Source organism: Nomia melanderi, unplaced genomic scaffold, assembly GCF_051020985.1.
Source record: "Nomia melanderi isolate GNS246 unplaced genomic scaffold, iyNomMela1 scaffold0026, whole genome shotgun sequence".
Classification (NCBI taxonomy): Eukaryota; Metazoa; Arthropoda; class Insecta; order Hymenoptera; family Halictidae; genus Nomia; species Nomia melanderi.
The window spans coordinates 2,243,266-2,254,051 of record NW_027475141.1 but is presented as its reverse complement, the minus strand read 5'-3'; positions in this window follow the sequence as shown (position 1 = coordinate 2,254,051).

Here is a 10,786-nt window from a genome sequence, read left to right as displayed (position 1 = left end):
AAATCAATGTGCTTTGTCTGCGGGAGGCCCTGGCGCATGAATCTGTGTTGCGGGAACGACTTCGGACAATCAAGGCCCGAGAAAACCACCGTGTCATGGGGCCGGACACTCAGGGTCGGGGAAAAAATACAATATATATCAGGTGATATCTCGGGTGCTATTAGAGATAGCGCAATAAACCAAAGTGAATTGTCTGCAGGACGCCCTGGCGCATGAATCTGTGCAGCGGGAACGACTTCGGATCACCAGGGTCCGAGAAAACCACCGTCTCATGGGGCCGGACACTCAGGGTCAGGGAAAAATCCAATATATTTCTGGTGATATCTCTGGTGCTCTTACAGATAGCGCACTAAACCAAAGTGAATTATCTGCAGCGGGCCCTGGGGCATGAATCTTTGCAGCGGGAACGACCTCGGACTACCAGGGCCCGAGAAAACCACCGCCTCATGGGGCCGGACACTCAGGGTCGGGGAAAAATCCAATATACATCTGGTGATATCTCGGGTGCTATTAGAGATAGCGCAATAAACCAAAGTGAATTGTCTGCAGGAGGCCCTGGCGCATGAATCTGTGCAGCGGGAACGACCTCGTGTCACCAGGATCCGAGAAAACCACCATCTCATGGGGCCGGACACTCAGGGTCAGGGAAAAATCAAATATATATCTGTTGATATCTCGGATGCTCTTACAGATAGCGCAATAAATCAAAGTGCATTGTCTGTAGGAGGCCCTGGCGCATGAATCTGGGCAGCGGAAACGACCTCGGACCACCAGGGGCAGAGAAAACCACCGTCTCATGGGGCCGGACGCTCAGGGTCAGGGGAAAATCGAATATATATCTGGTGATATCTCGGGTGCTATTAGAGATAGCGCAATAAACCAGAGTGAATTATCTGCAGGAGGCCCTGGCGCATGCATCTGTGAAGCGGGAACGACCTCGGACCACCAGGGTACCATAAAACCACCGTCTCATTGGGCCGGACACTCAGGGTCATGGAAAAATCCAATATATATCTGGTGATATCTCGGGTGCTATTAGAGATAGCGCAATAAACCAAAGTGAATTATCTGCAGGAGACCCTGGCGCATGAATCTGTGCAGCGACAACGACCTCGGACCACCTGGGGCCGAGACAACCACCGTCTCATGGGGACGGACTCTCAGAGTCAGGGGAAAATCCAATATATATCTGGTGATATCTCGGGTGCTATTAGAGATAGCGCAATAAACCAAAGTGAATTATCTGCAGGAGACCCTGGCGCATGAATCTGTGCAGCCACAACGACCTCGGACCACCAGGGGCCGAGACAACCACCGTCTCATGGGGCCGGACACTCAGGGTCCGGGGAAAATCCAATATATATCTGGTGATATCTCGGGTGCTATTAGAGATAGCGCAATAAACCAAAGTGCATTGTCTGTAGGAGGCCTGGCGCATGAATCTGGCCAGCGAGAACGACCTCGGAGCACAAGGGGCCGAGAAAACCACGGTCACATGGGGCCGGATACTCAGGGTCAGGGAAAAATACAATATATATCTGGTGATATCTCGGGTGCTATTAGAGATAGCGCAATAAACCAAAGTGAATTATCTGTAGGAGGCCCTGGCGCATGAATCTGTGCAGCGGGAACCACCTCGGACCACCAGGGGCCGAGAAAACCACCGTCTCATGGGGCCGGACACTCAGGGTCAGGGGAAAATCCAATATATATCTGTTAATATCTCGGGTGCTATTAGAGATTGCGCAATAAATCAAAGTGCATGGTCTGTAGGAGGCCCTGGCGTATGAATCTGGGCAGCGGGAACGACCTCGGACCACTAGGGGCCGAGAAAACCACCGACTCATGGGGCCGGACACTCAGGGTCAGGGGAAAATCCAATATATATCTGGTGATATCTCGGGTGCTATTAGAGATAGCGCAATAAACCAAAGTGCATTGTCTGTAGGAGGCCTGGCGCATGAATCTGGCCAGCGGGAACGACCTCGGAGCACCAGGGGCCGAGAAAACCACGGTCACATGGGGCCGGACACTCAGGGTCAGGGGAAAATCCAATATGTATCTGGTGATATCTCGAGTGCTATTAGAGATAGAGCGCAATAAACCAAATTGCATTGTCAGTAGGAGGCCTGTCGCATGAATCTGGCCAGCGGGAACGACCGCGGACCACCAGGGGCCGAGAAAACCACCGTCTCATGGGGACGGACACTCAGGTTCGGGGGAAAATCCAATATATATCTGGTGATATCTCGGGTGCTATTAGAGATAGCGCAATAAATCAATGTGCATTGTCTGTAGGAGGCCCTGGCGCATGAATCTGGGCAGCGGGAACGACCTCGGACCACCAGGAGCCGAGAAAACCACCGTGTCATGGGGCCGGACGCTCAGGGTCAGGGGAAAATCCAATATATATCTGGTGATATCTCGGGTGCTATTAGAGATAGCGCAATAAACCAAAGTGAATTATCTGCAGGAGGCCCTGGCGCATGCATCTGTGGAGCGGGAACGACCTCGGACCAGCAGGGGCCGAGAAAACCACCGTCTCATGGGGCCGGACACTCAGGGTGAGGGAAAAATCCAATATATATCTGGTGATATCTCGGATGCTATTAGCGATAGCGCAATAAACCAAAGTGCATTGTCTGTAGGAGGCCTGGCGCATGAATCTGGCCAGCGGGAACGACCTCGGACCACCAGGGGCCGAGAAAACCACCGTCTCATGGGACCGGACACTCAGGGTCGGGGGAAAATCCAATATATATCTGGTGATATCTCGGGTGCTATTAGAGATAGCGCAATAAACCAAAGTGAATTATCTGCAGGAGGCCCTGGCGCCTGCATCTGTGGAGCGGGAACGACCTCGGACCACCAGGGGCCGAGAAAACCACCGTCTCATGGGGCCGGGCACTCAGGGTCGGGGAAAATCAAATATATATCTGGTGATATCTCGGGTGCTATTAGAGATAGCTCAATAAACCAAAGTGCATTGTCTGTAGGAGGCCTGGCGCATGAATCTGGCCCGCGGGAACGACCTCGGACCACCAAGGGCCGAGAAAACCACCGTCTCATGGGGCCGGACGCTCAGGGTCAGGGGAAAATCCAAAATATATCTGGTGATATCTCGGGTGCTATTAGAGATAGCGCAATAAAGCAAAGTGAATTATCTGCAGGAGACCCTGGCGCATGAATCTGTGCAGCGACAACGACCTCGGACCACCAGGGGCCGAGACAACCACCGTCTCATGGGGCCGGACTCTCAGAGTCAGGGGAAAATCCAATATATATCTGGTGATATCTCCGGTGCTATTAGAGATAGCGCAATAAACCAAAGTGCATTGTCTGTAGGAGGCCTGGCGCATGAATCTGGCCAGCGGGAACGACCTCGGACCACCAGGGGCCGAGAAAACCACAGCCTCATGGGGCCGGACGCTCAGGGTCAGGGAAAAATCCAAAATATATCTGGGCGATATCTCGAGTGCTATTAGAGATAGCGCAATAAATCAAAGTGCATTGTCTGTAGGAGGCCCTGGCGCATGAATCTGGGCAGTGGGAACGACCTCGGAGCACCAGGGGCCGAGAAAACCACGGTCACATGGGGCCGGACACTCAGGGTCAGGGGAAAATCCAATATGTATCTGGTGATATCTCGGGTGCTATTAGAGATAGCGCAATAAACCAAAGTGCATTGTCTGTAGGAGGCCTGGCGCATGACTCTGGCCAGCGGGAACGACCTCGGACAACCAGGGGCCGAGAAAACCACCGTCTCATGGGGCCGGACACTCAGGGTCAGGGGAAAATCCAATATATATCTGGTGATATCTCGGGTGCTATTAGAGATAGCGCAATAAACCAACGAGCATTGTCTGTAGGAGGCGTGGCGCATGAATCTGGCCCGCGGGAACGACCTCTGACCACCAGGGGCCGAGAAAACCACCGTCTCATGTGGCCGGACGCTCAGGGTCAGGGGAAAATCCAAAATATATCTGGTGATATCTCGGGTGCTATTAGAGATAGCGCAATAAAGCAAAGTGCATTGTCTGTAGGAGGCCTGGCGCATGAATCTGGCCAGCGGGAACGACCGCGGACCACCAGGGGCCGAGAAAACCACCGTCTCATGTGGCCGGACGCTCAGGGTCAGGGGAAAATCCAATATATATCTTTTGATATCTCGGGTGCTATTACAGATAGCGCAATAAACCAAAGTGCATTGTCTGTAGGAGGCCTGGAGCATGAATCTGGCCAGCGGCTACGACCTCGGACCACCAGGGGCCGAGAAAACCACCGTCTCATGGGGCCGGACGCTCAGGGTCAGGGGAAAATCCAAAATATATCTGGGCGATATCTCGGGTGCTATTAGAGATAGCGCAATAAATCAAAGTGCATTGTCTGTAGAAGGACCTGGCGCATGAATCTGTGCAGCGGGAACGACCTCGGACCACCAGGGGCCGAGAAAACCACAGTCTCATGGGGCCGGATACTCAGGGTCAGGGAAAAATCCAATATATATCAGGTGATATCTCGGGTGCTATTACAGATAGCGCAATAAATCAAAGTGCATTGTCTGTAGGAGGCCCTGGCGCATGAATCTGGGCAGTGGGAACGACCTCGGTCCACCAGGGCCAGAGAAAACCACCGTCTCATGTGGCCGGACGCTCAGGGTCAGGGGAAAATCTAAAATATATCTGGTGATATCTGGGGTGCTATTAGAGATAGCGCAATAAACCAAAGTGAATTATCTGTAGGAGGCCCTGGCGCATGCATCTGTGAAGCGGGAATGACCACGGACCACCAGGGGCCGAGAAAACCACCGTCTCATGGGGCCGGACACTCAGGGTCAGGGGAAAATCCAATATATATCTGGTGATATCTCGGGTGGTATTAGAGATAGCGCAATAAACCAAAGTGCATTGTCTGTAGGAGGCCTGGCGCACGAATCTGGACAGCGGGAACGACCTCGGACCACCAGGGGCCGAGAAATCCACCGCCTCATGGGGCCGGACACTCAGGGTCAGGGAAAAATCCAATATATATCTGTTGATATCTCGGGTGCTATTACAGATAGCGCAATAAATCAAAGTGCATGGTCTGTAGGAGGCCCTGTCGCATGAATCTGTGCAGCGGGAACGACCTCGGACCACCAGGCGCCGAGAAAACCACCGTCTCATGGGGCCGGACACTCAGGGTCAGGGGAAAATCCAATATATATCTGGTGATATCTCGGGTGCTATTAGAGATAGCGCAATAAACCAAAGTGCATTGTCTGTAGGAGGCCTGGCGCATGAATCTGGCCAGCGGGAACGACCTCGGAGCACCAGGGGCCGAGAAAACCACGGTCACATGGGGCCGGACACTCAGGGTCAGGGGAAAATCCAATATGTATCTGGTGATATCTCGAGTGCTATTAGAGATAGAGCGCAATAAACCAAATTGCATTGTCAGTAGGAGGCCTGTCGCATGAATCTGGCCAGCGGGAACGACCGCGGACCACCAGGGGCCGAGAAAACCACCGTCTCATGGGGACGGACACTCAGGTTCGGGGGAAAATCCAATATATATCTGGTGATATCTCGGGTGCTATTAGAGATAGCGCAATAAATCAAAGTGCATTGTCTGTAGGAGGCCCTGGCGCATGAATCTGGGCAGCGGGAACGACCTCGGACCACCAGGAGCCGAGAAAACCAGCGTGTCATGGGGCCGGACGCTCAGGGTCAGGGGAAAATCCAATATATATCTGGTGATATCTCGGGTGCTATTAGAGATAGCGCAATAAACCAAAGTGAATTATCTGCAGGAGGCCCTGGCGCATGCATCTGTGGAGCGGGAACGACCTCGGACCAGCAGGGGCCGAGAAAACCACCGTCTCATGGGGCCGGACACTCAGGGTGAGGGAAAAATCCAATATATATCTGGTGATATCTCGGATGCTATAAGCGATAGCGCAATAAACCAAAGTGCATTGTCTGTAGGAGGCCTGGCGCATGAATCTGGCCAGCGGGAACGACCTCGGACCACCAGGGGCCGAGAAAACCACGGTCACATGGGGCCGGACACTCAGGGTCAGGGGAAAATCCAATATGTATCTGGTGATATCTCGGGTGCTATTAGAGATAGCGCAATAAACCAAAGTGCATTGTCTGTAGGAGGCCTGGCGCATGACTCTGGCCAGCGGGAACGACCTCGGACAACCAGGGGCCGAGAAAACCACCGTCTCATGGGGCCGGACACTCAGGGTCAGGGGAAAATCCAATATATATCTGGTGATATCTCGGGTGCTATTAGAGATAGCGCAATAAACCAACGAGCATTGTCTGTAGGAGGCGTGGCGCATGAATCTGGCCCGCGGGAACGACCTCTGACCACCAGGGGCCGAGAAAACCACCGTCTCATGTGGCCGGACGCTCAGGGTCAGGGGAAAATCCAAAATATATCTGGTGATATCTCGGGTCCTATTAGAGATAGCGCAATAAACCAACGAGCATTGTCTGTAGGAGGCGTGGCGCATGAATCTGGCCCGCGGGAACGACCTCTGACCACCAGGGGCCGAGAAAACCACCGTCTCATGTGGCCGGACGCTCAGGGTCAGGGGAAAATCCAATATATATCTTTTGATATCTCGGGTGCTATTAGAGATAGCGCAATAAAGCAAAGTGAATTATCTGCAGGAGACCCTGGCGCATGAATCTGTGCAGCGACAACGACCTCGGACCACCAGGGGCCGAGACAACCACCGTCTCATGGGGCCGTACTCTCAGAGTCAGGGGAAAATCCAATATATATCTGGTGATATCTCCGGTGCTATTAGAGATAGCGCAATAAACCAAAGTGCATTGTCTGTAGGAGGCCTGGCGCATGAATCTGGCCAGCGGGAACGACCTCGGACCACCAGGGGCCGAGAAAACCACAGCCTCATGGGGCAGGACGCTCAGGGTCAGGGAAAAATCCAAAATATATCTGGGCGATATCTCGGGTGCTATTAGAGATAGCGCAATAAACCAACGAGCATTGTCTGTAGGAGGCGTGGCGCATGAATCTGGCCCGCGGGAACGACCTCTGACCACCAGGGGCCGAGAAAACCACCGTCTCATGTGGCCGGACGCTCAGGGTCAGGGGAAAATCCAAAATATATCTGGTGATATCTCGGGTGCTATTAGAGATAGCGCAATAAAGCAAAGTGCATTGTCTGTAGGAGGCCTGGCGCATGAATCTGGCCAGCGGGAACGACCGCGGACCACCAGGGGCCGAGAAAACCACCGTCTCATGTGGCCGGACGCTCAGGGTCAGGGGAAAATCCAATATATATCTTTTGATATCTCGGGTGCTATTACAGATAGCGCAATAAACCAAAGTGCATTGTCTGTAGGAGGCCTGGCGCATGAATCTGGCCAGCGGCTACGACCTCGGACCACCAGGGGCCGAGAAAACCACCGTCTCATGGGGCCGGACGCTCAGGGTCAGGGGAAAATCCAAAATATATCTGGGCGATATCTCGGGTGCTATTAGAGATAGCGCAATAAATCAAAGTGCATTGTCTGTAGAAGGACCTGGCGCATGAATCTATGCAGCGGGAACGACCTCGGACCACCAGGGGCCGAGAAAACCACAGTCTCATGGGGCCGGATACTCAGGGTCAGGGAAAAATCCAATATATATCAGGTGATATCTCGGGTGCTATTACAGATAGCGCAATAAATCAAAGTGCATTGTCTGTAGGAGGCCCTGGCGCATGAATCTGGGCAGTGGGAACGACCTCGGTCCACCAGGGCCAGAGAAAACCACCGTCTCATGTGGCCGGACGCTCAGGGTCAGGGGAAAATCCAAAATATATCTGGTGATATCTGGGGTGCTATTAGAGATAGCGCAATAAACCAAAGTGAATTATCTGTAGGAGGCCCTGGCGCATGCATCTGTGAAGCGGGAATGACCACGGACCACCAGGGGCCGAGAAAACCACCGTCTCATGGGGCCGGACACTCAGGGTCAGGGGAAAATCCAATATATATCTGGTGATATCTCGGGTGGTATTAGAGATAGCGCAATAAACCAAAGTGCATTGTCTGTAGGAGGCCTGGCGCACGAATCTGGACAGCGGGAACGACCTCGGACCACCAGGGGCCGAGAAATCCACCGCCTCATGGGGCCGGACACTCAGGGTCAGGGAAAAATCCAATATATATCTGTTGATATCTCGGGTGCTATTACAGATAGCGCAATAAATCAAAGTGCATGGTCTGTAGGAGGCCCTGTCGCATGAATCTGTGCAGCGGGAACGACCTCGGACCACCAGGCGCCGAGAAAACCACCGTCTCATGGGGCCGGACACTCAGGGTCAGGGGAAAATCCAATATATATCTGGTGATATCTCGGGTGCTATTAGAGATAGCGCAATAAACCAAAGTGCATTGTCTGTAGGAGGCCTGGCGCATGAATCTGGCCAGCGGGAACGACCTCGGAGCACCAGGGGCCGAGAAAACCACGGTCACATGGGGCCGGACACTCAGGGTCAGGGGAAAATCCAATATGTATCTGGTGATATCTCGAGTGCTATTAGAGATAGAGCGCAATAAACCAAATTGCATTGTCAGTAGGAGGCCTGTCGCATGAATCTGGGCAGCGGGAACGACCTCGGACCACCAGGAGCCGAGAAAACCACCGTGTCATGGGGCCGGACGCTCAGGGTCAGGGGAAAATCCAATATATATCTGGTGATATCTCGGGTGCTATTAGAGATAGCGCAATAAACCAAAGTGAATTATCTGCAGGAGGCCCTGGCGCATGCATCTGTGGAGCGGGAACGACCTCGGACCAGCAGGGGCCGTGAAAACCACCGTCTCATGGGGCCGGACACTCAGGGTGAGGGAAAAATCCAATATATATCTGGTGATATCTCGGATGCTATTAGCGATAGCGCAATAAACCAAAGTGCATTGTCTGTAGGAGGCCTGGCGCATGAATCTGGCCAGCGGGAACGACCTCGGACCACCAGGGGCCGAGAAAACCACGGTCACATGGGGCCGGACACTCAGGGTCAGGGGAAAATCCAATATGTATCTGGTGATATCTCGGGTGCTATTAGAGATAGCGCAATAAACCAAAGTGAATTATCTGCAGGAGGCCCTGGCGCATGAATCTGTGCAGCGGGAATGACCTCGGACCACCAGGGGCCGAGAAAACCACCGTCTCATGTGGCCGGACACTCAGGGTCGGGGAAAATCAAATATATATCTGGTGATATCTCGGGTGCTATTAGAGATAGCTCAATAAACCAAAGTGCATTGTCTGTAGGAGGCCTGGCGCATGAATCTGGCCCGCGGGAACGACCTCGGACCACCAACGGCCGAGAAAACCACCGTCTCATGGGGCCGGACGCTCAGGGTCAGGGGAAAATCCAAAATATATCTGGTGATATCTCGGGTGCTATTAGAGATAGCGCAATAAACCAAAGTGAATTATCTGCAGGAGACCCTGGCGCATGAATCTGTGCAGCGACAACGACCTCGGACCACCAGGGGCCGAGACAACCACCGTCTCATGGGGTCGGACTCTCAGAGTCAGGGGAAAATCCAATATATATCTGGTGATATCTCCGGTGCTATTAGAGATAGCGCAATAAACCAAAGTGCATTGTCTGTAGGAGGCCTGGCGCATGAATCTGGCCAGCGGGAACGACCGCGGACCACCAGGGGCCGAGAAAACCACCGTCTCATGTGGCCGGACGCTCAGGGTCAGGGGAAAATCCAATATATATCTTTTGATATCTCGGGTGCTATTACAGATAGCGCAATAAACCAAAGTGCATTGTCTGTAGGAGGCCTGGCGCATGAATCTGGCCAGCGGCTACGACCTCGGACCACCAGGGGCCGAGAAAACCACCGTCTCATGGGGCCGGACGCTCAGGGTCAGGGGAAAATCCAAAATATATCTGGGCGATATCTCGGGTGCTATTAGAGATAGCGCAATAAACCAAAGTGCATTGTCTGTAGGAGGCCCTGGCGCATGAATCTGGGCAGTGGGAACGACCTCGGTCCACCAGGGCCAGAGAAAACCACCGTCTCATGTGGCCGGACGCTCAGGGTCAGGGGAAAATCCAAAATATATCTGGTGATATCTGGGGTGCTATTAGAGATAGCGCAATAAACCAAAGTGAATTATCTGTAGGAGGCCCTGGCGCATGCATCTGTGAAGCGGGAATGACCACGGACCACCAGGGGCCGAGAAAACCACCGCCTCATGGGGCCGGACACTCAGGGTCAGGGAAAAATCCAATATATATCTGTTGATATCTCGGGTGCTATTACAGATAGCGCAATAAATCAAAGTGCATGGTCTGTAGGAGGCCCTGGCGCATGAATCTGGGCAGCGGGAACGACCTCGGACCAACAGGGGCCGAGAAAACCACCGACACATGGGGCCGTTCTGTCAGGGTCCGGGAGAGATCCAATATATATCTGGTGATATCTCGGGTGCTATTACAGATAAAGCAATAAATCAAAGTGCATTGTCCGTAGGAGGCCCTTGCGCATGAATCTGTGCAGCAGGAACGACATCGGGACACCAGGGGCCGAGAAAACCACCGACTCATGGGGCCGGATACTAAGGGTCAGGGTAAAATCCAATATATATCTGGTGATATCTCGGGTGCTATTAGAGATAGCGCAATAAACCAAAGTGAATTATCTGCAATAGGCCCTGGCGCATGCATCTGTGCAGCGGGAACGACCTCGGACCACCAGGGGCCGAGAAAACCACCGTCTCATGGGGCCGCACACTCAGGGACAGGGAAAAATCC